This window comes from Zalophus californianus, chromosome 2, assembly GCF_009762305.2.
Source record: "Zalophus californianus isolate mZalCal1 chromosome 2, mZalCal1.pri.v2, whole genome shotgun sequence".
Taxonomy (NCBI): domain Eukaryota; kingdom Metazoa; phylum Chordata; class Mammalia; order Carnivora; family Otariidae; genus Zalophus; species Zalophus californianus.
Genome location: NC_045596.1, coordinates 126942072 through 126968672, shown reverse-complemented (window position 1 = coordinate 126968672; position 26601 = coordinate 126942072). Strand labels below are relative to the sequence as shown.

The window sequence follows — 26601 nt, the reverse complement described above, 5'->3', positions numbered from 1 at the left end:
GACAAAATGGAATATAAATAATAGGAAAATGAGTGTCATGTTACCAATCTGTATGGAAAGTAAGCAACCAGGGAACCTGGGTGGCTCAGTTACTTGAGCATCTGACTCTTGATTTCAGCTCAGGTCACAATCTCAGAGTCATAAGATCGAGCCCCACATCAGGCTCCACACTGGGCTTGAAGCCTGCTTAAGAGTCTCTCTCTCTCCCTCTAGGAAGGAAGGAAGGGAGGGAGGGAGGGAGGAACCTATCTGTAGATAAAACTGCACTCCCCTTCTGTGCAGACCCACCATTTGGGTAATAATATTTAAGATAAATTCTTTAACTTTCCTTACAAGATATCATCTCATTTTTCAAGCAATGATTTGAAATTACAGTACTTATCAGAAACCTTAATCTAAAGTTATTTACTGTCCAGTTCCTTTTTTAGACCAGGGGAAATTACTAATACTTGAGAGGACTAGTCTCTGGTATAACCAACTGATTTCTCCATTTTATCATATACTTGTATCCTTTAATGTTTCAATTGTATGTATTGTGTTCTACTGTCAGCTTCAAACCCATTTTGAAAATAAGCAAAGTTAATCAGACAATGAAAGAAAAACTCAACGGTCATTACTTCCTTCCTTTCTGACCTTCACCAGTAGAAGCTCAATGTGTACAAGTTTTTAATGAATGGGCACAATTATCTCTAGCTGTATCTTAGGAGATGTACAATAGTGCTGAGGAACAATAAAGAACATAATGAGATTAAACAACACTTCTAGGGCGCCTGGGTGGCTCAGTTGGTTAAGCGACTGCCTTCAGCTCAGGTCACGATCCTGGAGTCCCGGGATCGAGTCCCACATCAGGCTCCCTGCTCAGCGGGGAGTCTGCTTCTCCCTCTGACCCTCTTCCCTCTCATGCTCTCTATCTCTCATTCTCTCTCTCTTAAATAAATAAAATCTTAAAAAAAAACAACAACACTTCTAAATAACATATGAATCAAAGAAGAAATATCAAAAGAAATTTTAAAAATACTTTAAACTAAATAAAAATAAATCCAACTTATCAAAATCTGTGAGATGCAGCAAAAGCAGTGCTTAGAGAAAAATTTATAGCATCAAATGTGTATATTAGAAAAAAGAAAGATCTAAAATCAGTAATACACACCTCTACCATAAAAAAAAACTAGAAAAAGAAAAGCAAATTAAATCTTTTAAAAGATTTTTTATTTATTTATTTGCGGGGGAGAAAGAGCACAAGCAAGGGGGAGAGGAGCAGAGGGAGAGGGAGAAGCAGACTACCCACTGAGCAGGGAACAGGATACTGGGTTCAATCCCAGGACCCTAAGATCATGACCCGAGAAGTCAGATGCTTAACCAACTCTGCCACAAAGGTACCCCAAGAAAAGCAAATTATATCCAAGTAGACAGAAGGAAAAAATAATAAAAATTAGAGCACAAATCAATGAAATTGAAAACAGAAAATCAACAGAGAAAATTAATGAAATCAAAAGCTGGCTCCTTACTAACATCTCAAAAACTGAGAAACTCTTAGCCAGATTAAGAAAAAAAGAAAGAGGACACAGACTATTAATATTAGAAATGAAAAAGGGGCATCACTACTGATCCCATGGACATGAAGGATAATAAAGTAATACTGTGAACTAGGCCCACAAATTTGATAACCTAGATGAAATGGACCAAGATCTTGAAAGACACAATCTAACCAAAACTCAGACAAAGAGAAATAGATCATCTGAGTAGGTCTATATCCATTAAAGAAATTGAATCAGTAATCTTCCAAAACAGATACACCAGGCCCAGACGGGTTCACTGGTGGATTCCACCAAACATTTAAGGAAGAAATTGTATCAATTCTCTATAATCTCTTATAGAGATGATAAAAGTAGAGAGAATACTTCCTAACTCATTCTATGAAGCCAGCATTACCCTAGTACTAAAAACCAAAGACATTACAAGAAAGGAAAACTGCAGAGCAGTATCTCTAATGGACATAAATACAAAAATCCTCAACAAAATATTAGCAAATCAAATTCAACAATCTATAAAAAAGCATGTGGTACAGAAGGATGAGCAACAAGCTTGGGGCTCAGAAGGTCTGGGTTTGAGATTCAGTCTGTCACATGCTATTGGGCAAATCACTGAATCTTACTTCATCATAATTGACACCTGCCTATCAACTGTATAGTATTAAACAGAATGGGGAAAAAATGTGCAAAACCGTATCAAATGCTACTGTTACTCCAAATTAGAAAGCACTCATTTAATGAACCGCCACAATGATAACCCTAGTGATGAGAGTCAACAGTAGGAGTTACCAGAATCAGAGCCATAGGTTTGATCTTGGCTCGGCTTCAAATTCACACTCTTATTCATGGCAACAGACTGCAGCTCCAAGCCTAAGGAGGCCCCTCAAGGATGCACAGGCATCTCCATGCCCTTAACGAACTCCCAGAAAAATGACTTCAAGATTCTGATCCTACAGTCAGTGGCAGGTACCCCATCTCTCAGGTACCACCTAAGTACTTGACAACACTGCCATCCTACGCTTTTGCAGAAGCTGCATTTATTTTCCACTAAGTGTTCTGGCAGACTGCTTTACCAGAACCTATTACATAGCCACCAATTTATTCGAAAAAGGGAGAAAACATATACACACAAAAGAAATTTATTATCCACGGGCTATATCACAGTTAATGGTAATTAATCAAACTTTTTTCCCCTTCGTGTAGAAAACCAGCCACATAAATAACCATATCGGGGATCAATGGAGCATCTGTTTCATCCTCTTAAAAAAAAAAAAAAATCAACTAGCTGAATGCTGCTCAGATTTTCTGGTATGCCTAAAGAAAACCATTTTCAGAGAAAGGAGATATATTTTCATTTGAAAAAAAAATCTAGAACTCTTTCCTAAATTTGTTTCCTCTACCATAATTACATCCTTTTATATATGTGTACAACACATATTAACGCAGGTGTACTCGATTGTAAACATATATTAAGAAAATTTAAGCTAGTGCCACCAAATACGAAGATAAAACTCAGGAATTTCCTTTGGTGTTTTAGGAAAGCAAATCTCATTTGCAAATGTTTCTGTACATCTAAACAAAATAACTATACTTATAAAAAATGTCTATAATCTTCTGAACTCATATCTCCTAAACAAAATGAAGGAAAAATTGCCCCCTCTATAAATGGCCAATATATTCTGTCAATGCCCTAAATCTGGGTGCTTTTACTGCCTTTATTATTGCTAGTATCCCCCAAATTCAAATTCCACGTATTTTGCTATCCCCTCCAAAACTAAACTCCATATGAATCTTCATTCCCATGCTCTTCAGAAAAATCAATATTTGCACAGTGATACTTATTTGGCCAAGTGCCATTTTAACCAATAGCCATCATCGATACCCAGGGGGCAGCAGTGGTACTTTTCAGTACCTAAGCAAATCTGGTCAGCTAAAGATACCTCAAACATAAAAGCTATATACTACTATGTCTATGGGGAGTTACTGATTTAAAAAATATACACTTTAACAGTGCCAACTGTTTCATTTAGGTTTCTCTGATTTAAAGTATTTCAAAAAAGAATGCTTAGACTTTTCTTTCTGGAAATGTCTGAACACATGCCTCTGAATTCCCTAAAAATGTATCTGACTGGATTAGGTCATCAACTCCAAGACCACAATAAATACTCCTAATAATAGCAAAGGGTTCAATAGCACTTCCAATGTGGCCTGCACTGTTTTAAGTGCCTTACACATAAACTAATAAAGGCATACCTCAGAAATACTGCGGGTCCGGTTCCAAACCACTGCATTAAAGCTAATGTTGCATTAAAGCAAGTTAAATTAACTTTTTGGTTTCCCAGTGCATATAAAAGTTATATTTATACTATACTGTACTCTATTAAGTGTGCAATAGCATTACGTCCAAAAGAATCAATGTACCCATCTTAATTTAAAAATACTTTCTTGCTAAAATTTGCTAACCATCATCTGAGCTTCCAGTGAGTCATAATCACTGATCCCAGATCATCACAACAAATATAATAATGAAGAAGTTTGACATACTGTGAGAATTACCAAAATGGAACACAGAGACATGAAGTGAGCAAATGCCATTGGAAAAGTTGGTGCTGACAGACTAGCTTAATGGCAGGGCTGCCGCAAACTTTCAATTTGTAAATACAGTTATCTGTGAAGAGCAATAGAACCAAGCACAATTAAACGAGATAGGTCTGAATGGTCCTTACAACAACCTTAGGTGGTAGGCATACTATTATTCTCCCTGTCTCATGGCTGAGGAAACTGAGGCACAGAGAGGTAAAGTAACCCGCCCCAGGTGACAAGGAGCAGAGCCAGGATTCAAACCCAGGCAGGCGGTCTCCAAAATCAGTATTCTTCGGCTTAGATTACACGGTATTTCTCAGGATAGATTAGCAGATTTAATTTTTTTAATGGACAGATTTTATTTGAAGAGAATAGCTGATCTTGATCTAGTCCAGGGAAGAAAAGATTTTTTTCTGTCTATTAATAACAAATATTGGGGCACCTGGGTGGCTCAATCGTTAAGCATCTGCCTTCGGTTCAGGTCATGATCCCAGTGTCCTGGGATCAAGCCCCCCATCGGGCTCCCTGCTCCGCAGGAAGCCTGCTTCTCCCTCTCCCACTCCCCCTGCTTGTGTTCCCTCTGTCTCTGTCAAAAAATAAATTAAAAAATCTTTTTTAAAAAATAACAAATATTAAATTAGGAGGTTCCACCTCATTACTTAACTGATCATTGCCTTCTTTTACTGAGTTGCTAGTACATTAAAATGGTCCTCTTGGGGCCCAGAAAAATAAAGAGTGGCCACAAAGTCCCCTAGGCTGCTAATTAGCAATCTCTACTTGCTCCCCTCCTCTCTCTGCACAAATGTTAAAGTTTCCCCACGTCCTTCTGGACATCTTCTATGTTGGCAAGTCATTAAATCAGTCTCTAATAATGTCCTGATAGTATCCATAAAGTCTCTAAGGGAAAATTCTCCCAGACAACAGCTGAAGACCTATAAACAGGAGCTGGGTCTGCTCTGTGACTTCCAATAATCAAAATGAAAGATTTCCAGAAGAAGGGGAGCCTGGGTGGCTCTGTCCATTAAGCACCTGCCTTCGTCTCAGGTCATGATCCCGGGGTCCTGGGATCGAGTCCCGCATGGGGCTCCTTGCTCAGCAGAGAGCCTGCTTCCCCCTCTCCGTCTGCCTGCCACTCCCTCTCTCTCTGTGACAAATAAATAAATGAATAAATCTTAAAAAAAAAAGTTTTCCAGAAGAAAATGGGGGTGGGGTTTAGAATCCAGGTGGAGAATGGGGGGAAACACAGAGAGAGACGTTCTAATCGGCACGCATCAGGGCTTCGTGGCCATTTTATAACTATGCTTGTTTTATGAAGTATATCAGAACCCAGTCAGCAATAACATGGTCAAGGAAAATGAGGTTGTTAAAGAAAAGGAGAGATATAGAAACATCTGAACCATCAGCTAGAAGGGTTGAGTTGAGCAGGCTGGACTTGTACTGGGCAGGACTGGCTTCATGTGGGAAAGAGAGCTCAGACCAGTAGGTAAACTACAGCATCCAGGGTTTCTGCCCAGAGAAGGTAGCAAAACCACATGGATTGAATAGGTGCCAGGTCTCCAGTTCTTAGGGAACAAGCAGGCCGAAGAAAAGAGAGGCTGGGACGCATGTATACAGCAAAAGTCAAGTTACACCTTTTGTTTTTCACTTTCTCTTGCCTCTCACTCGCCAATCACGATTTCTAACTTGCTCAACTTCTACCCCAAAATACAGAAACACATCTTCAGACCTTCTGTGCACTCTTGTTCTCTTCATCCACACTTCTAAATGATAACTGGAAAAGATATAGTAATCACTTCTATTTATTGCTTAGTAACGGTCTAAACTTGTTTGTTTTTTTTCCTAAACTTGTTTTAACAAGTTCCTACATTGGCCCTTTAGTCTTTTGAGTTGAGGATTGCAAGGTTTTCTCTTTTAAGGAAGATTCCAACATGTAGGAGAATATTGGAGCCAAAGAGAGGTAAATAATGAAATCCCCCTAGACAGAGTCAACCTTATTTCATTCTTAAGGATACCCAGGGAATAGGGGGGGGCACCTGGGTGGCTCAGTGGGTTAAGCGTCTTGCCTTCGGCTCAGGTCATGATCCCGGGGTCCTGGGATCGAGCCCCGTGTCGGGCTCCCTCTTTGGTGGAAGTCTGCTTCTCCCTCTCTCATTCCCCCTGCTTGTGCTCTCTGTCTCTCTCTCTCTCTCTCTGTCAAATAAATAAATGAAATTTAAAAAAAAAAAAAAAAAGGATACCCAGGGAATAGAGCCAGGGCCAAGCAGCATGGCCACACCTCCCCAGACGGCCCTCCTCTACCCTCGAAATGTGGTTGGGGTAAAATACCTTTACAACTGAACTCTTCCAAGTCCTGAAGCAACTATCCCCTAAGTCCTGGTTTGTGTTAGCGGGTCCTTCCTGCCTAGAAAGTGGGAACCCCAGGGAAAAGGGGGCTTCCTGCAATCATTCTGCAGAGGTGGTCTCTGAATTCATACATGTACCAAACATTACCGTAGCCCAGGGTTTCTAAACCTCAAAACTACTGACATTGTTAAAGTGAAAATATTCTGACACTTGTCAAACCAGTCAGGAAGATTTTACTCAGGACTATTACAATAGGTGTCAAGACTATAAAAGAGGGGAGAGAAATCATAGTCAACTCCAAATACAGAAAAGACAACCGGCAATTTCTATCAACCGACAAGCAGAGTGAGGGAGTCAGCAGATGGAAAATTAGTAAGACGAGACATCAAAGATGAGGGATTCTTACTAAACTGATCTAACAGGATTCTGAAAAAAAAAAGGAAAAAAGAAAAAAATTTATTTTTTACTTGAGAGAGAGAGCACAGAGGGAGAGGGAAAAGCAGACGCCAGCTGAGCAAGGAGCCCGATGTGGGGCTCAATCCCAAGACCCTGGCATCATGACCTGAGCCCAAGGCAGATGCTTAACTGACTGAGCCACCCAGGCACCCCTGATCTAATAGGATTCTTGCTGAATGCAAGCCAGGGTGATCAGATATCAGAGGTATGGAATTTGATCAGGAATCAAGGGTGATCAGATATGAAGAACGGGGGAATCTTCATTAAACCAACTCAGCAAAATTCTTGCCAAAAGTGAGTTAGGCAGGCCAAAAACAGGATGGGAGCCAAGGGTGAGACCTAGTCAACAAGAAGGCTCAGAGGAGCCTAACTAAAGTTTGGGCAAAGAGAGTGTCTTTGTCCACATTTTGGATCAATCAATTCTTTTTCTTGTGGGGCCACTGTGTGTACTGTAGGATGTTTAGCAACATCTCTGGCCTCTACCCACTAACTGTCAATAGCATCTGCACCCCCCACAGCTGTGACCACCAAAAATGTCTTGAGACATTGCCAAATGTCCCTTGGTGGCAAAATTGCCTCTGGTTGAAAACTATTGCTTTAGACCAAGGGTTGGCAATTTATATTAAATATAAATAAATATTTTAGGCTTTGCAGGATACATACACAGTTGATCCTTGAACAACACAGGTTTGAACTACATGAGTCAACTTATATGTGGATTTTTTTTCCCCAACAAATACAGCACCGTATTTTCCTTATGATTTTAATAACATTTTCTTCTAACTTACCTTAAGAACACAGTATATAATACATAGAACATACAAAATGTGTGCTAATCATCTGTTTATGTTATCAGTAAAGCTTCTGATCAATAGGAGGCTATAAGTAGTTAAGGTTTTAGAGAGTCAAAAGTTACCCATGGATTTTCTACTAAGCAGGGAGGTCTGTCCCCCTAAACCCCTACATTGTTCATGGGTCAACTGTATGCTCTCTATACATATTCCTGTTTTGGTTTTTGGTTTTTTAGAGAGAAAGAGAGAGCACGAGTGGGGGGCAGGCAGAGGGAGAATCTTAAGCAGGCTCCACGCCCAGCGCAGAGCCCAACGAGGGACTGGATCTCACACCCTGAGATCATGACCCGAGCTGAAATCAAGAGTCAGACGCTTGCCACCCAGGCACCCCCTTGTCTTTTTTTTCTTTTTTCAACCATTTAAAAATGCATAAACTATTCTCAGTAGGTAGATTATTAAACACGCACACACACAAAACCCAGGCAGCACGCCAGATTTGGTCCATGGGCCATGGTTTGCCAAACTCTAACTACCACCTTTTCAAAAACATATAGACAGTATACAGATAGTATTATATTTAATAAAATACCAATTTACTTAAAAGTATGATTAGGGCCTTCATAAAATTCTATCAATTAATTCCATCTCAATTGATGGAAAACAGAATTGGGGCAAAATCTTATAGCAGTCCACAGAATGTTTTTACATTAGATAAGCATGTTTATTCTCAACAGCCTGTAGAAAACTACCCAAAAAATATTCCCACAAGTCTGCCCTTTCTCCGCCAAACATAATCTAAACCTCATGTTCCCATCTAGGTCCCCAAATCCCCAACTATATAGTGCTGCTTTAGAGGTTTGTTTTTGTTGCTTTTTAACTGACACTACTTTGGTTTATATTTAACATGTTTTTCATACACCCTCTCCTTATCTAACATTCTGGAATGCACCTCTAAAATTATCTATTCCTGGCTACAGAGGTCACTGGGACACCTTGTCTTACTTAAGGGTCACTTACATGAACCCATGTGCTCCATAATCCTCTCATTTTTTGCCTCTAGAAACAAATATATACTCATGTATTAATAGAATTGCCCTAGAAATGATGACAAGTTCAAAAGGACCCTAGGACTACACACAGGCCATACTCCAATCGTGCTACTGAATGTGAGAAATTTAAGTTTTGTGGTGTTTTTGTTTTTAACAGCTACAACAAATGCCACTGGGGAAAATAAAAAGACCCAGCACTTGTTATTTCAATTTACTCGTTTCCATTAGATGAGGTCTAAATTATTAGGAAAACTAGAGAAAGGATCTCTAAACAAATTTAGGAAAACATATCTAATATGTAAACTACAAAATCTATAGGATACATCTGCCATTGTTTACTGTTCTTTGATTAAAAGATCAATATACAAGTTCACCTTTGATGCTGAGACCCTAAATAGCAAAGCAGCAGTTGATCATCAAAATAGAAGGCATATTCTTTATAGTCAACTGAATTCCTTTTTAAGTCATAAAAACAATATATAGTCATTGCAAGGAAAGTACAGAAAACATAAAGATAGTAAAAATCACTCAAAGCACAAGAGATAATCTATTTTTAAAGCTTTAATATCTGGGCACCTGGATGGCTCAGTTGGTTAAGTGTCTGCCTTCAGCTCAGGTCAGGATCTCAGGGCCTTGGGATGGAGCCCCACGTTGGGCTCCTGGCTCAGTGGGGAGACTGCTTCTCCCTCTCCCCCCTGCTCATGCTCTCTCTCTTGCTATCTCTCTCTCTCTCTCTCTCTCAAATAAATAAATAAAATCTTTTTTAAAAAAAGGTTTTAATATCTTTCTAGTCTTTTTCCTATACTAATAATTTCATAAATTTTACAAAATCAGAAGCCTAAGTGTATATGTACACATTTGGCAAAAGAATTGGCAACACATATCAACAAATAAAGGATCCATATCTTTAATCTCTTCTGTTCATTCTTCTATAGAATTACTACAAATGTCCTAAGTCTTTCATCAAAGAATATTTCTAATAGTGAAAAATTAGAACAAGTTGTGTTCAATCATAGAGAAAGATTAAATATACATGCCACATCCTTATAGTGGAATAAAGGACAACTGTTAAAATTGGAATTTTTTAAAAGAATTTAATCACTTGGGATCAAATCTTGATTCCTGCTCTTTCCCTTCAATATTATATCCTGAGAATTTTCCCACATCATTAAATTATCAAAATTATCCAATTTATAAAATTTAGATTTTAGATCTATAGAAAAGTAAAGAGAAGGAGATCAAAGATAGAAATTCCTTACTTCTTAATATCTCTTGCCAAATCTTTTGCTTAAATGTTCTTCTCCCACCAGAGGATTGGGACACATCTCAATGAGACTTTAAGAAGGTAAACTCTTAAATCAGTAAGTACAAATACCCAGAAAAAAATAATAGTTTAGATCTTTTACATACCTATAATTAAATCTCACAAAATATTCCAAAAGATTGCTAATTCTCTCCTTCCTTATTTCTTTAAAGATTTTATTTATTTGTTTGTTTGTTTATTTGAGAGAGAACACAAACACAGGGGAGGGGCAGATGGGGATGTATAGAGGAGGAGGGAGAGGGACAAGCAGACACTGCCTTGAGTGAGGAGCCCCACCCAAGGCTCAGTCTCACAACCCTGAGCTCATGACCTGAGCTGAAATCAACAGTCCAATGCTTGGGGCGCTTGGGTGGCTCAGTCGGTTAAGCGTCTGCCTTCGGCTCAAGTCATGATCCTGGGGTCCTGGGATCGAGTCCCACATCTGATTCCCTGCTCCGCGGGAAGCCTGCTTCTCCTTCTCCCACTCCCCCTGCTTGTGTTCCCTTTCTCTGTCAAATAAACAAATCAAATCTTAAAAAAAAAAAAAAAAAGTCCAATGCTTAACTGACTGAGCCACCCAGGCGCCCCTTCTCTCCTTTCTTATTAACAGAATCCCAGTTTTATAGTAAGCAGCCAATATCTAAGGCAAAAACTGTATCTCCTAGCTTCCTTTGCAGCCAGAGGTGATACTGTAATACAATCAGACCAATGAATACAAAGGTAAATCCATGGAAGGCCTTTCAGGAAAGCCCCTAAAAGGGGTGGGGGCAAGAGGCAGACTGCCGGAAAGTTCCCTCTTGCATTTTAACCTTTCTCCTCTTTCCTAGAATGAGGACCTACAGACGGCTAGACTTCTGATACCAGATGGGAACAGAGGGGCAAAGATCACACCCAAGAGAGTGAAGCAGAAAGACAGACAGACCTGGATCCCTGATAATCAAGAAACCACTCTACTAAGCCTGAATAGCCTAATGCTAGACTTATTTTATGTGGAAGAAAAATAATCCCCTAATTTGTTTGAGGCATTGATTCTGGTAGTTACTTATGGGTGAACCCAACCCTAACTGATATATCAACTTCTAGAGTTATTTTTAAAAAGGTAAGATGCAGATAGAATTGGCAGAAATCAATTAGCTCATTTAAATACTTGTACACTCTTCCATACAATCCATATCTACTGAAGAACTATACTGGGCAGTGGAAACACAGAAATAAATCATATATCTTACAGTCTAAAAGATGCAAATGAACAGACAATTAAAACACAGTTTGATGAGTCACGTGGTAGAGAAAGAATAGAATGCTATGGGAGCAGATAAGAAAAAAGCATTTAGGGGCACCTGGGTGGCTCAGTCGTTAAGCATCTGCCTTCGGCTCAGGTCATGATCCCAGAGTCCTGGGATCGAGCCCCGCATCGGGCTCCTTGCTCGGCGGGAAGCCTGCTTCTCCCTCTCCCACTCCCCCTGCTTGTGTTCCCTCTCTCACTGTGTTTCTCTCTGTCAAGTAAATAAATAAAATCTTTAAAAAAAAAAAAAAAAAAAGCATTTAACCCAACTTGTTGAAAGATAAATGGGATCAAAGGTAGCTTTCCAGGTCGATCTGAAATTTAAGTTGAGACCTGAAAATGGAAATGGCAGTGTTAGCCAGGCAAATGAGGCAGTGAGGGAAGAGTATTCCAGGAGAAGGGAAGAGCATATGCAAAGGCACAGAGGAAGAAGAAGGAACATGACACACTGTGGGAAGTGCAAACAGTCATACTACGCTAGAGCACAGAATTGGGAGTGGGAGTGGGGATAGCACTCTTCCTGACAACTGCCAAAATTACAGATGCCAACCCTTTCTGTGCCCGACGAGACTCTTGAGTTTTTTTAGTGTTCTTTTATTGCTATAAATAGAAATTAAGGACCAAGAGAGGCAAAAACAGAGAGATCATTTATCTTTTATTTTCTAACTCTCAATATGTCAGATACCACCCAAATATTACCTGCACCTTTCCAGCTCTCTGCCTTATTCTGAAACACCCTTTCCTCAGAACTGGTGGGGCTCACTCAACGGTGAAGTGGAACAGTAGAGGATTCACCCAACACTAGCTACTGATCATGGAGGGGTTAGGCCAGTGAGTGCGGAAGTATCACCATCAGATTTACTACAAGGAAGAACAATACACTGGTGAGAATATAAAGAAATGGATGGAAAGAGGACGCAGGTCAGGTCATAATAGCAGGGGTGAGAGATGGAGGCCAGGACCAGAATACTTACAACAGACAACAGAGAAGGGGATGTGTGCTTTTGAGAGAGATTTAGTAGATGGGCTCAAGAGGACTGCGCAGACATGCAGGGGGAAAGAGGGTGAAGTAAAGGGTAATCCTTGATCGCTCGGCTACTGAGAGAGGAAGGGAGCAGAGCACAATGATGAAGACTACGTGCTCTGGCATTCCATCTCCAATTAACAGTTCTGTGACCTTGGGAAAGCTGCTTAAGCACCAAGTGCTTCAGTTTCCACATTCCTATGAGGGGAATAACAATAGCATCTATCTCAAAGGATTTTGTGAGAGTTACATAAAAGTCCTTAGAACAATGCCTGGCATGTAGGAAATGCTGGATAAATGTTAGCTACATAAAGGGTGATGGTGATGCCATTCACCAAGACAGGGAACATGAGGGCAGGCACAGATTTCAAGGGAGTAGAAACAGGAGCTCCCTTTTGGATATTTTAATCTGATCTGCCTGTGGGACATCCAGTAGGCAGCTAATTCAATAGGGCTAAAGCTCAGAGGGGAGTTCTGAGAGCCAGGTGCTACTCTGGAAAGGGTGGTATAAAGGGGACATTTGAGCAAGGCCTGGTAAGCATGAAGAAGTGGGCCCTAAGGGGAGGGCATATGGGTGAAATGTGAAGGAAAGGAAAGAATTCACAGTCCCTGGGGAACACCGACATTCAAGGGATAAAGGAAAAAAGACTGAGAAGGACAAGCCAGTAAGACAAGAAGAAGACTCACAAAAAATAATTCTAATAAGGTTGTACCATAAAAATTGAAGAAACAAAAATATGAATGATGCTGGAGGGAAGCAGAAATTTTTTCTCTACCCTTCTAGGTTCTTTTGGCTGGTCTGGTAATTAAATTGACATAAGACTGATTTAACAGGAGAGTGGCACCTGGGTGGCTCAGATGGTTAAGCAACTGCCTTCGGCTCGGGTCATGATCCCATGTTCCTGGGATCAAGCCCCGCATCGGGCTCCCTGCTCTGCAGGAAGCCTGCTTCTCCCTCTCCCGCTCCCCCTGCTTGTGTTCTCTCTCTGGCTGTCTCTCTCTCTGTCAAATAAATAAAATCTTAAAAAAAAAAAAAAACTGATTAACAAGTGAAAAACAAATTTCATTACATACATTCAGGAACCACATAAAATATGTGACCCACAGGCAGTTGTGCAATTGAGGCTTATATACCATCCTGAGCTAAGGAGATGGGGGTAGGGGTCTGAGACTTTGAAGGGGAGGAAGATGATTTCCAGAAAGATGGGAAGAGCTCATGTTTGGTAAACAAATGTTTTCCATGCCATGCAGAGACAGCGGGACACAGAAAGGAACTTGATCTCCAGGACTTCCCCACCAGCTTACCACACCTAGACCATATTCTTTGTAGTTATCTCTGGTGATAGTTCTCTTCCTGGACCAAGCCCTCTATATAAATTCCTTTAGGCAGCTAAGGGAGAGGTAAAAGCTCTTCCTGAGTCTATTGGGCCTTGATTGAATTCAGCTCAAAGTAATCCACATGCCAAGGTGGCACATTTTAGGGAGGCTTGATCTGAACTCCTTCAGAAGTCAGATGAGGGGAATGTATCACACATAGGGAACAAACTCAGAAATCAGAAAGAAAGAGTAGGGACAAAAAGATCTCAATAAAATGCAATAATCCCTGAGAGCCAGTGTTTAAAGTTTATCGATTATTTTTATAAATTACCTAGAAGAACCACATAATAAAATCTCCAAGTTCACAAGAGTCAGAAAGCTCTTTTAGTGAGCAAACTGCCTTACCAATGAGGCTAAGCCTCAGAAAAATCTCATAGAGTAATCTAAGTACACAAGAAAGAGTAAGATTTTTCAAGGAAAGAAGTCGGAACATAATGACTTCAGTGAAAAATAATCCAAACTGCATTTCACAAATAAAGTTCTGGCCAGGGCATCCGGGAGGTTCAGTGGGTTAAGCATCTGCCTTTGGCTCAGGTCATAATCTCAGGGTCCTGGGATTGAGCCTCACGTTGCCAGGCTCCCTGCTCAGCGGGGAGTCTGCTTCTCCCTCTCCCTCTGCCCCTCCCCCTGCTCATGCTCACGTGCATTCTCTCTCAAATAAATAAATAAAATCTTAAAAAAAAAAAAAGTTCCAGCCCCCCAAGCTTTCAGTTACTGAACCCAAAATAAAAAAGCCATTTTAAATCATATTACTTTAGGACAAGAAGGAAACTCAGAGACATCCACTGGTTCAGATCATAGATATGAGAACTTGCTAAAAAGCAGATCATGGAGTCAGTAGGTCCAAGACCTACTGAATCAGAATCTCAGGGTATGAGGCTAGAAAAGATTTACTGCTTTTTGAAATTTTTTTAAAATAAGCTCACCAGATAATTCTTGTGCATACTAACAGTTGAGAACCCTGGATTTATCTGATCAGGAGACCAAGGGCTAAAGAATATGAATGGTTTGGACAACAGCACATGGCTAGTGAGAGTGTCTAGAGCAATTCTCAAACTTTAATATGCATCAGAATCATGGGGAGGTTTTGTTAAATATAAATATCTGAGTTCTACCTTCAGAGTTTCTGATTCAACCCAAGAATTTACGTTTCTACCAAGTGTCCAGGTGAGGCTGCCACTGCTCATCCGGGGAACCACACTTTGACAACCTCTGGTCTGCAACAGAGTCATTAGAGACTTTTCTCTGGGTACCTCAATTCAATGCAGCCCTGAACCCTTAGAGACCAAGAAAAGGCAATGTGTTCAGGAATGATGTTGAAATGAAATAGAAAACATGACCAAACTTAAATTACATACATTTATTCTAAGCCATTCTGGTAAATTTAGTTACTCAGGAAATCTTGTCCCTACCCTAACCAGTCTTGAGGCTAGACTTTTTTTTTTTTTTTCAAAACCACTTTTGAAAATGGTTTCCCACAGGTCCCATACAGAGCCATGGAGCCACAGAGAAACATTCCTCACTCACTGCCCCAATCCTGCATGACTCAGACATCCAGTATTACCTCAGAAGACAGCATTCTAGTGCTGCTCTAACTGCCACTCTTTTCTCATGTGGACAAGTCTTTAACCCTGAAATACTATATTCAAATATGTAATTCTCTCAACAGCTCAGGATATCTCTAACTGCCTCTATCTACCTGCTATTGTCTCACTGTCCCGAGAACACATTCAAAATCCGGACTGGATGAATTCCACTGATGGCATCTCCTCAGGACCATCAGGCACATTTTATATCATATTGTCTCCAACTCCTTTCAAACCCATTTTCCATTTGTGGTACTTGCTGTGCTACCTTTAGTAACTGCTATCATTTCCTCCAAAGAAAGTAACACACCTAAGCGTTCGATCCTTTCATTATCCAAGTGATTCCTATGCCCACCTGAGCTGCTCCCTCTACCTTCTAAGTACCTTGCCCAGGCTTTCCTCTCAGTCACATATATTTGTTTTTATATTCTTCCCTCCTCACCTCGCAAAAATAACTTCACTTCTAAGGGTACAATATCTGGTTTTTAACCTTTTCAAAACCAGTGTAAATATCATTCTGTCAACACACATACTGCTTTTTACAGCTAAAAGGCAAAAACAGATTCCAAATAACTTCTGCTACAAAGACAGGTGAATGGTTTGAGCTGGTTAAAGGTTTTCCCCAGGATTCATTACTGGTTATTCTTTACCATGAAGAGGTTGATTCTGTTTATGTTTAGTTGAAACTAAAACTCCCTAAAACATTAGAGGATCCCTCATTGGCCAGAGTTAACTGGGAAAAAAACCCACAAAAGGTCACAGACAAACACATACCCCCATACTTAAAACCAAAACTCAAGAGTTTACCATAATCAAAGCCCAAATATAAGAAGTCACTGCCCACCAATTAACAAACAAAATTTAAACACAGCCTCTATGCCAACCTACATTTATTAAATCTTACTCTAAAGTGGGCTTCAAATCTATGCAATACCCTTTTGTTTCTGAAATATCTTAATTACAAACAGAGGACTTTCTGGAAATTCCTATGTAGCTGCAACACAGCCATTTATGATCTTCTGTTTTTCTTTTCCTTAACCTAAACTGTCTTTAAAAGTACAAACTTTGCTGGGATGCCTGGGTGGCTCAGTTGTTTAAGCATCTGCCTTTGGCTCAGGTCATGATCTCAGGGTCCTGGGATCAAGCCCCCGTGTTGGGTTTTCTGCTCAGTGGGGAGTCTGCTTCTGCATCTCCCCCAGCTCATGCATTCTCTCTGTCTCTCTCAAGTAAATAAATAAAATCTAAAAAAAAAAAAAGTATAAACTTTGCCTCAACAAAGAGTGTTCATAAAACTAGGTACTCACACACAAAGGAATGAAGTTGGACCCTTACTTTATACCATATACAAAAATTAACTCAAAATGGATCAAAGACCTAAAATAACAGCTAAAACTATAAAACTCAGAAGAAAACAGAGGAAAAGCTTCATGACATTGATTTACACAAAGTGAAAATAGACATATTGAACTACAACAAAATTTAAAACTTCTGTGCATCAAAGGACAGAGCGAAAAGGCAGCCCACGGAAAGGGAGAAAACATGTGCAAGCCCTATATCTGATAAAGGGTTAACATCAGAATACGTGGGGGAAAAAAACCTACAAATCAACAACAAAAAGACAAATGACCCAATCAAAAAATGCACAAAGGACTTGACTAAATATTTCTCCAAAAAAGGTACACGAATGGCCAACAAGCTTATGAAAAATCTTTAACATCACTAATCATTAGGGAAATGAAAATCAAAACTGCAAGATATCACCTCATACCCATCAGGATAGCTGCAATCAAAAAACAACTAAACAAAGTAACAACAACAACAAAAACCCAGTGTTGGTGAGGATGGGGAGAAGCTAGAACTCTTGGGTACTTTTGGTGAGAATATAAAATGATGTAGCTGCTGTGGAAAACAGGGCTTCAAAAAAAATCAAACATGGGAGTACCATTTGATCCAACAATTCCACTTCTAGATACACTGTCAAAATAACTGAAAGCAGGGACTCAAACATATTTACACACCATATTTATTATGTACAAGCAGCATTATTTGCCACAGTCAAAAAGTTGAAGCAACCCAAAAGTCCATCAACTGATGAAGGGATAAACAACATGTGGTGGAATAGTACTCAGCCTGAAAAAGTGAGGAAATTCTGACACATGCTACAACATGGACAAATGTTATTCTAAGTGAAACAAGCCAGTAACAGAAAGACAAACACTATATGAGTCCACATACATGAGGGATCTATTGAACAGTTAAATTCACAGAGACAGAAAGTAGACTGGTGGTTGCCAGGGGCTGAGGGAAGGGGCAAATAGGGAGTTGTGGTTCAGTATAGTTTCAGTTTTGCAAGATGAAAACATTCTGGAGATTGGTTGCACAACAATGTGAATATACTTGATAAGGCTGAACTATATACTTAAAAATGGTTAAACTGGTAAATTTTACCTTGTACATCTCAACACAATTTTTAAGTATAAACTTAATGGAATACTTCATGCTATGCTAATAAATATTTTAAGAAACAAGCATCTCAAGTTAATAGCCTTTACTTAGAAATCTACAGTCACATTTTTATTTTACATGAAGTATATTATTTCTCAATATTAACATGCACAGAATGTTATAGTTGTACATATCTTTTAAAGTAAAGGTATAATCTGTACACTTCAAAATATCTTAAATACTTTATACACAAGGCTTGCATTCCCTAAAATAAATAAATTTATAGGAACCATTACTAAAGAATGTACATGGTAACGAAAATAACTTTGGCAAACAATGAATCATGGAACACTACAACAAAAACTAATGATGTACTATATGGTGACTAACATAACATAATAAAATTAAATTAAAAAAAAGAAAATGACTTCGTACCAAGTTATTATTACTATTTCATTTCATATTAATACTCCCTTTCATTTGAGGGGTTCAAAGAACTTCATAAAATCGCAGGACACTATAAAGTATTTTTTCTGTTTGAACCATAAATTACATAGCAAAACTTTCTTCACAATATTTACTAAAAAATGCTGGGCTGGGGCCCCTCAGTGGCTCAGTCAGTTGAGCATCCAGCTCTTGATTTTGGCTCAGGTCATTATCTCAGGGTCATGAGATCAAGACCCACATCAAGCCCCGTGTCGGGCTCCATGCTCAGCAGGGAGTGTGCTTGAGATTCTCTCTCTTCCCCTCCCTCCCCACCCCCACTCCCTTGTGCACACTCTCTCTCTAAAATAAAAAATAAATAAATCTTAAAAAAGGAAAACGCTGGGCTGGATGCCAAGTAGCACAAACTCCAGGGGCCTCTGATGCTTACCCACACTCCTCTTGACCATCAACATTTAAATAAGAGACCTGAGGTACAACTTATTAGCAAATTTGAAGAGTAGATATTTCATAAAACTTAATATTTGGCATCTAGATGTCAAAAACAGATTTATCCATTTGCATCTAAGAAAAAATATATCCATTTTGAGTTTATACTTAAAGTTCAAAGTACAGTTTTATTCAATTACATTCTCAATTTGACCTAATAATAAACTACTTGAAAACATAGTCCTGTGTGGTTGTTTTTTTAATTTATTTATTTGAGAGAGAGAGGAAGAGGGAGAGCACACGAGCAGAGTGTAGGGGCAGAGGGAGAGGGAGAAGCAGACTCCCAGCTAAGCAGGGAGCCTGATGTGGGACTCGATCCCAGGACCCTGGGATCATGACCTGAGCCAACGCTTCTCAGGCACCCGTCTTTACCTTTTTTTGATTCAGCTGTTCTATTTCCCATTCCTGGTATATAGCTTTCCAGCTCAATGTCATTGTTGATATTCTTCTCTTCATAGGGAATACTTTCTTTATTGATCTTGACTTATTGAAAATCTACAAACTCAATCCCCTTCTCAATCTGATTCTGACACACTAGATTGGGACGTAATAATTTGAATTTTTAATATGCATTTTTAACAAGCACTCTAATAACACTTGGAGTAACAGTGCAAAACACACCACCAGTAAGATGCAAATTGCACTGGCTCAGAGGTATACCTTATAAGGAAGTTTAAATCTCATCTTTTTTTAACGTCGTCAATACAGGAGAAGCCCCTTCTACAATGCTGACAGATTGATTGATTATAATAAAAAATACCAACATTTACATAGTCAAATAAATAGCACATGCTTCTCTGGAAGCTTACAAACCCTTTTGCTTATTTTAACAATACTACCATTGTTTGAAACCTAGAGTCACCTCTTCTTACAATTAGCTTTCAATAACAGCGTATAAGCCTTCAAAGACACAAATTAGAGAAAGGAAAACTGTTTATATTATTGCACCCACTGATTTTTGATCAAAATTAGAGCCCCCCAGATTCATCACCCTAGTGCTAAAGTTCAGACAACTTCCCAAATACACCCCCACAGGGTTGAGATTTGCCACCACAGAGAAGGCTACCAGAGGATCAAGATGCCCTTCCAAAAATCAAATAAATTTTAATGTTTTGAGTAGAAGATAGCCTCTCAAAAAAACTGTTTTGAACAAGATAATGTTGACTTGGACGTGTGAGCTCCAATAGGCTTTTTTTAAAGCATGTTATTGAACATTACTAAACTCCTACCAATAGTAATAACACATTACCTGTGATTGCTCTCCAGTAGCCTACTGCTGAGCTGTATTTGCTCTCTTCACTGTATCAGAGCGACAGAAAAGATTTCTCCAACACTTGGCACTGCTGGAAACTCCCAGAAGACTTCCAAAATCTATAGAAAGGAACAAAAAATGTCCTGCAATCATTAATGAACTACAACACCCAGTCTAAGATTCTCTAGTTTGTCTGCCCTCCCTTTTACTGCCATCTGTGGTGTACTGAGTGGGTTCTCCTCAGACTGTACTTACTTTATCATAAAGGAAATTATAAGCAAAAAATCCTGTCCCGGTGCTTTAATAAAACCACTTTTTAGCACCAAAGACATCTCAAGAATTCTTTCTTGGCTGTTGGCTCCGAACCCCACCACTTCATTTTTTATTTATTTATTTATTTATTTATTTGAGAGAGAGAGAGAGAGAGAGAGAGAGAGAGCAGGGGCAGGAGCAGAGGGAGAAGGAGAAAATCCTCAAGCAGACTCCCTGCTGAGGATGGAACCCCATGCAGGACTCGATCCCAGAACCCTGAGATCATGACCTGAGCCAAAACCAATAGTCAGACGCTGAACCAACTAAGCCACCCAGATGCCCCACCACCACTTCAAACCACACCAACGGGGATTAAGGAGGGCACTTGTCCTGATGAGCATCAGGTGTTATATGGAAGTATTGAATCACTATACTGTACAAGTGAAACAAATATATCACTGTACAATAACTATAGTGAATTAAAATAAAATGAAAAAATATATGTATATATACAGATATACATACACATACACACTTAAATTTAAAGCATGGAAGCCATTTAAATGCCCAGTAACTGGGGAAGAGTTAAGTAAATTTGACACAAATTGTTTACTTAACCATGATTTTGATAGCCATCAAAAACATGGAAAATGCCATTTATCATATAAAGAAAAAGCAGAGTACAATGTTGTAATTATATATGATCACAATTACTTATGCAAAAGCAAGAAATAAGATGCAATTTGTTTCAATATAGCTGTAAGTATTAGGTAAGCTATTTCCCCAACTTAGATGGGTTAAGGTGAATAATTCAAGTCAGAGTCTAGTATAACAAATACATCTTTTCAAACGCTCTGTGTAACAAGGATGAGTTGCTTCTTAATGCGATAATTTTTCTGCAACAGTCCAATATATTAAAAGATGGTTTCCTAGAAGTCACAACTTCTAGGTTTTGTGTGTGTGTTTGACCTACAGATGCCTCAAAGGCTTAGAATGTAATACCTTTTCTTGTAACAAATGTTTCATGAAAGGAGAAAAAAATTGGGGAGGGTCATGGGAGGGAGACCTCAGTGTGACCTAAATCTTTAAAACTGGGCACAGTGGTGGTAGTGACCAGGCACAAGAAAAGTGAGTATGAGATTGAAGAATAAAAGGTAACACTTTACATGCAAATAAACAAATTCTTCATATCCTTAAAAGGAGACAGCAGGTCCAAAATGGAATCACTAGTGCTAAATCCTATGTTAGCAAACCAAAACTTAATACCTAACCTGATTGCATTTCAACCCCCCCACCAGCCCCAGGAATGTAAACTTTAACCAGTCAACATGGAATTAGCTGAACAGCACTAATGAGATAATCCACCTAATAGATGCCTTCCATCTCCCTTAGGAAGACAACCTTGCCTGAAACAATGCATTCTTTGTTAATAACTTCCTTTTTCCACCCCCTTTCTGCCTTTAAAAACCTTTCTTCTTCTACAGCTCTGTGAAGCACCTTTCTATTGCTAGATGGGATGCTGCCCAATTCATAAATCAGTTGAATAGGCCAATTTGATCTTCAAATTTATTCAGCTGAATTTTTGTTGTTTAAAAATACCAAAATTTCAGGGCACCTGGGTGGCTCAGTGGTTGAGCATCCAACTCTTCATTGGGGCTGGGGTCCTGACCTCATCATGAGATCAGCCCCACATCAGGCTCCACGCTGGGCATGAAGTCTGCTTAAGATTTTCTCTTGCTCCCTCTCCCTCTGCCCCTCCCCCGGCACCCCTCACCCCCAGCTAGTGTGCACAATCTCTCTTTCTCAAAAAAAAAAAAAAAAAATTCTTCAGTACCTTCAAGTCTGCCTTCTTCACTCTAATCAATTAATCATTTATTAAGCATCTGGGACATCACAGTTAAATTCATAATCAAATCTCGGGCATTTAATCACAAGAGGTTTTACAAGGTACAGAATGCTACTTTTCCCATAATCCCACATGAACAGTTTTATCATCATGCACTGGAGAGATACAGGCTCTTCTGCCTCTTAAGAATTACAGACCGCTTCCAGATGCTTTTCGGGTGATTTAGAGCCTTTCTTCGTTCTGTGACTGCTGAATTATGAAAGTGCATCTCTAATTCATGAGAAATACTTCTCCCATCTTAGTGTCCATTATCATATATCCTCCCCTCACACTCAACATTTTTAGGCACTCACACATACGCTTTTACTTAGGTAATAAGGCATCGCTGTGTATCGGTAAGGGCTTTACTGAGAACCACTTGTATTTTACCATCATGATTCCCCAGCAGCAACACTTTGAGACTCCAAAGGAAGCCGAGTCCTTTGACAGCAATGCACAGAAATGACATCAAAAGCAAGATTAAACAGAACTCAAGTAAACTGAAAGGACTCTTAAAATTCACTGGGTCTTGATAATTCTCTTGGTTGTCATCTCATTCAAAAACAAAATATTTCGCCTGCTAAAAAGGCAGGGGAAATTTGGCAGTTAACAACTCAGTCACACTCAAATCTCTGCTCAGGCAAGTGCTCTCCTTCTAACAAAATGTCCTACCTCCCATATAATAATATCAAATTCAGGCTCACACTCCTTCTGTGTACTGCTATGTCACATCCCTAATTTCAACAAAAGAACAAAATTTAAACCTCATTTCCAGATGGCATAAATTCAGTGAATTTAGACTTCTGCTGTGCTGAGTTCAGAAACCTGCTAATAGACAGGAATACACAAAAAGCATTGCAAAACCACCAAATGAACACTGGGGAGGGGAAGGATAATTAATATCCACATCATAAATTTCTCCCTATAATCAGTAAAACAGATACGGGGGTTTACACAGGAGGTGTGGATTTATCCACAGCACTATATTAAGTGACCTCTGTTATAATCAAGTGCTTTCCTGCAGAGTAATTAAATCAATCAATCAAAACAGAAGTCTCAAAAAGTTTAACAAGTTCATTCAAATATATGCAACTGACTATGAGCTAATTATTGAATAATTTTGTTCTCCCAAAGAGCTGACCTGAGATAGATTATATTCACATGTGAAAACTGTAGAGTAAAACAAAATAGTCTACATGGTCCTACAATCTTCACTGATTCCATTAAGCATATAATAACTCAGCCTTAAAATGGATGCACTTAAACCAAATCCTTGGATTTCATAGATGACAAAAATGGCTAAGAGGCTAAGGGGCCTGTTCAAGAGTAAATAGCTGGAGAATGTGAAGACAGAGGTAGATCCCATAACTTTTTTTTTTTTTTTTTTTAGATTTTATTTACTTATTTGACAGAGAGAGAGAGTACAAGCAGAGGGCAGAGCAGGGGAAGCCCGATGCGGGACTCGATCCCAGGACCCCGGGATCATGACCTGAGCCAAAGGCAGTCACTTAACCAACTGAGCCACCCAGGCGTGCGATCCCGTATCTTCTGACCCACAGTGATGTTATCTATGTTATTAAGCTCACAACTCAACTATTCTACCCAGTAGGGTTGATTTTATTCCTTTCCCTGAACAGCAAAACTTTTATAGCTTTGGGAAAAGTTGAATCAAATCTAGCTTCATCTTCAATTTCCATTCCATCAATCCCTGAGATTTTGCATTAGGTATATAGAGTCTCTTCTTTACCCAAGAAACCCAGCGTAAATTGGATGACTCTGAGAAGGTCTCAACCAGGAAACAAATTAATGAGTTGTAGCATATCACAGAGGAGGAAAAACAGGCAGGGACAGATGACAGGCATCTTAGAAATGAATCAAAAATACAAGTTTATTAAAATAATGAAGGTGAAAAATAAAATAAAATAAAATAAAATAAAATAAAATAATGAAGGTGAACAAAACCAAAATCTAACTATTAAAGTGCTGTTTCCCAAAGTGACAACTACTCAAAAGATAGTAACCACTGCTGTTTAAAGTTCTGCATTCAAATAAATTTGGAAACCATTGCATTCTAAATATCCCTCTTGAATATTCACAGCACATTATGTGTATTAAGGCTCTAAGAAAACCTGCAGGAAAGAAGCCTGCTTAGTTTTAACCCAACGTTCCCCAATCTTATTTGACATCTTTGGTTTGTGGAGCTTGTACTGATATCCTCCAAGAAACACACTTTGGGAAGTACATAGAGCATTTTTGATGAATAACATAAGTATGACCCTCATTAAACAGCATTTATAGCAAGATGGGCTTCCTCTTCCAGACCCAACTGTTAAAAATCAACTCATGAGATAAAGGAACCCTGTAATTACAATGAAAATAACCACCACCAACAACATGTAATAAATGCTAAGTGCAAGACATTATGCTAGGGGCGCCTGGGTGGCTCAGTCGTTAGGCGTCTGCCTTCAGCTCAGGTCATGATCCCAGGGTCCTGGGATGGAGCCCCGCATCGGGCTCCCTGCTCCGCGGGAAGCCTGCTTCTCCCTCTCCCACTCCCCCTGCTTGTGTTCCCTCTCTCTCTGTGTCTCTCTCTGTTAAATAAATAAAATCTTAAAAAAAAAAAAGACATTGTGCTAAATGCAATTTTTTTTGAGACGGGGTGGGAGTGTATTCAAATTCAAATTACACTCCCCAGAGGCTGTATCTATTCATAAACAAGCAAAACACTTTAACACAAATAAACATATTATATACACTGTTCTGTACCTTATATTTTTCAGCAACATATACTGGCAATTTTTCCAAAACAAAACATAAAGAGATTCACTGGTATTTTTTATGACTGCACGGTTTCTAACGTACAGATGTACAATGTATTTATTCAGTTGCCATGGATGAAGTCATTTCGGCTGTTTCCAATCTTTAACCACTATAAACACTCCTACAGTAATTATCTTGTACATAAATCATTTTATCATGCATGTAATATGTATATACATGTAAGATACATTCATAGTACACACGAATATAAAGTATATCTCAGAGAACGTATTCATATTTAGGATAAATTTCTAGAACTGAAGCTCCTAGTCAAAGGATACGAAATTCTTCATATGATAGATTTTGCCAAATGGCCCACTAGAGAGGCTACTGTGTTGCATTGCATTCATACTCTACTGTGTACGTTGTAATTCCATCTAATAGTGGTAAATGGTACGTCCACATAGTTGTCACATGCAAATCTCCTTTAATGAGTGGATTAAGCATCTTCTCATACATGTAAAAGTATGTCATTTCCCTTCCAGAAGACTATTTGATTCCTTTGTCCATTTGCCTACTGAAAGGATGGATTTTTTTCTTAAGGATTTGTAGGAGCTTTTTATTAGAAATAGTCTCCCTTTTTGATATGAAAAGCAAACATTTTTCCCAATTTTCTTGTTCTCCGACTTTCCTTATGCAGGATTTTTTCAGTTAGTTTTTTTGGGGGGGGTAATATGATCAAGTTGATCAATCTCTTCTATGGCTTCTCAGTTTTCTGTCTTACATAGAAAGGCCCTATGTACTCCAAGATGATAAAATTTCTCATGCTGTCTTCTAGAACTTTTTTTTAAATTTCTGTTTTATTTAGCTTTTGGCTTAACATTTGAGGTAGTACTGCTCTAAATAGCTTTTTCACCCCAGATGGCTACCTGATTATCCCACTACTATTTATTGAACATAGCATCCTTCCCCAATTAATCTGAAAAGCCACCTTTACCATATGCTAAATATGGTATTTGGTAATACCAATGTTTCAATTATTGTAGCCTTACAATAGGTTTTGTTTTGTTTTTAAGTAGGCTCCACCCCCAGTGTGGAGCCCAAAGCGGGGCTTGAACTCACAACCCTGAGATCAAGACCTGAGCTGAGACCACTGAGCTTAACCCATGGAGCCACCTAGGTGCCCCAGCTTACAATATGTTTTAATGTCTTTTTCAGAACTGTCCTAGCTATTCGAGCTTATTTTTTCACATGAACATAGAATAAGCTTGTTCTATAAATCCCACCCAAAAAAATCCCGTTATTTTCACCGCGACTACCTCAAACACACACATTAATTTAAGGAGAACTGGCATCTTTATACCCAAGAAAAGGACAGGACTTCTCATATCTTTTCTGTATCCCTCAGGAGCATTAAGTGCCTTCATATATACTGTATATATTTCTTAAGTTTATTCTTAGGTAGTTTATCCTTTTATATGCTAGTGATCTTTTCTTCCACTATATCTTCAAATTAGTTATTGTTGGTATATATGAAAACTATAAATGTTGACATATTATCTTGGTATCCAGGCACATTTATATATTATCTATATAATTAGTTTTTATTCTAGTCATATATCCCTATCATTTGCAAATAACATTTATTACCTTTCTGGGTTTTATACCTTTATAACTTTATTTTCTTTGTCTTGTCCAACTTTCTTGACTTGTGATTCCAAAACACCATTAATAAACAGTGAAAA

At 38.9% G+C, this 26601-nt stretch overlaps 1 protein-coding gene across 2 annotated transcripts in view; it reads right to left on the bottom strand.

Annotated features, from left to right (window-relative positions):
- Positions 1–26601, bottom strand: part of FAM160A1 (family with sequence similarity 160 member A1) — a 228412-nt gene that overhangs the window by 137516 nt on the left and 64295 nt on the right. For both annotated transcript variants that reach the window (XM_027597673.2, XM_027597674.2), the window contains exon 2: positions 19957–20078. The gene's annotated coding sequence lies outside the window, so the exon portion shown is untranslated. The remainder of the gene's footprint in view (positions 1–19956; positions 20079–26601) is intronic.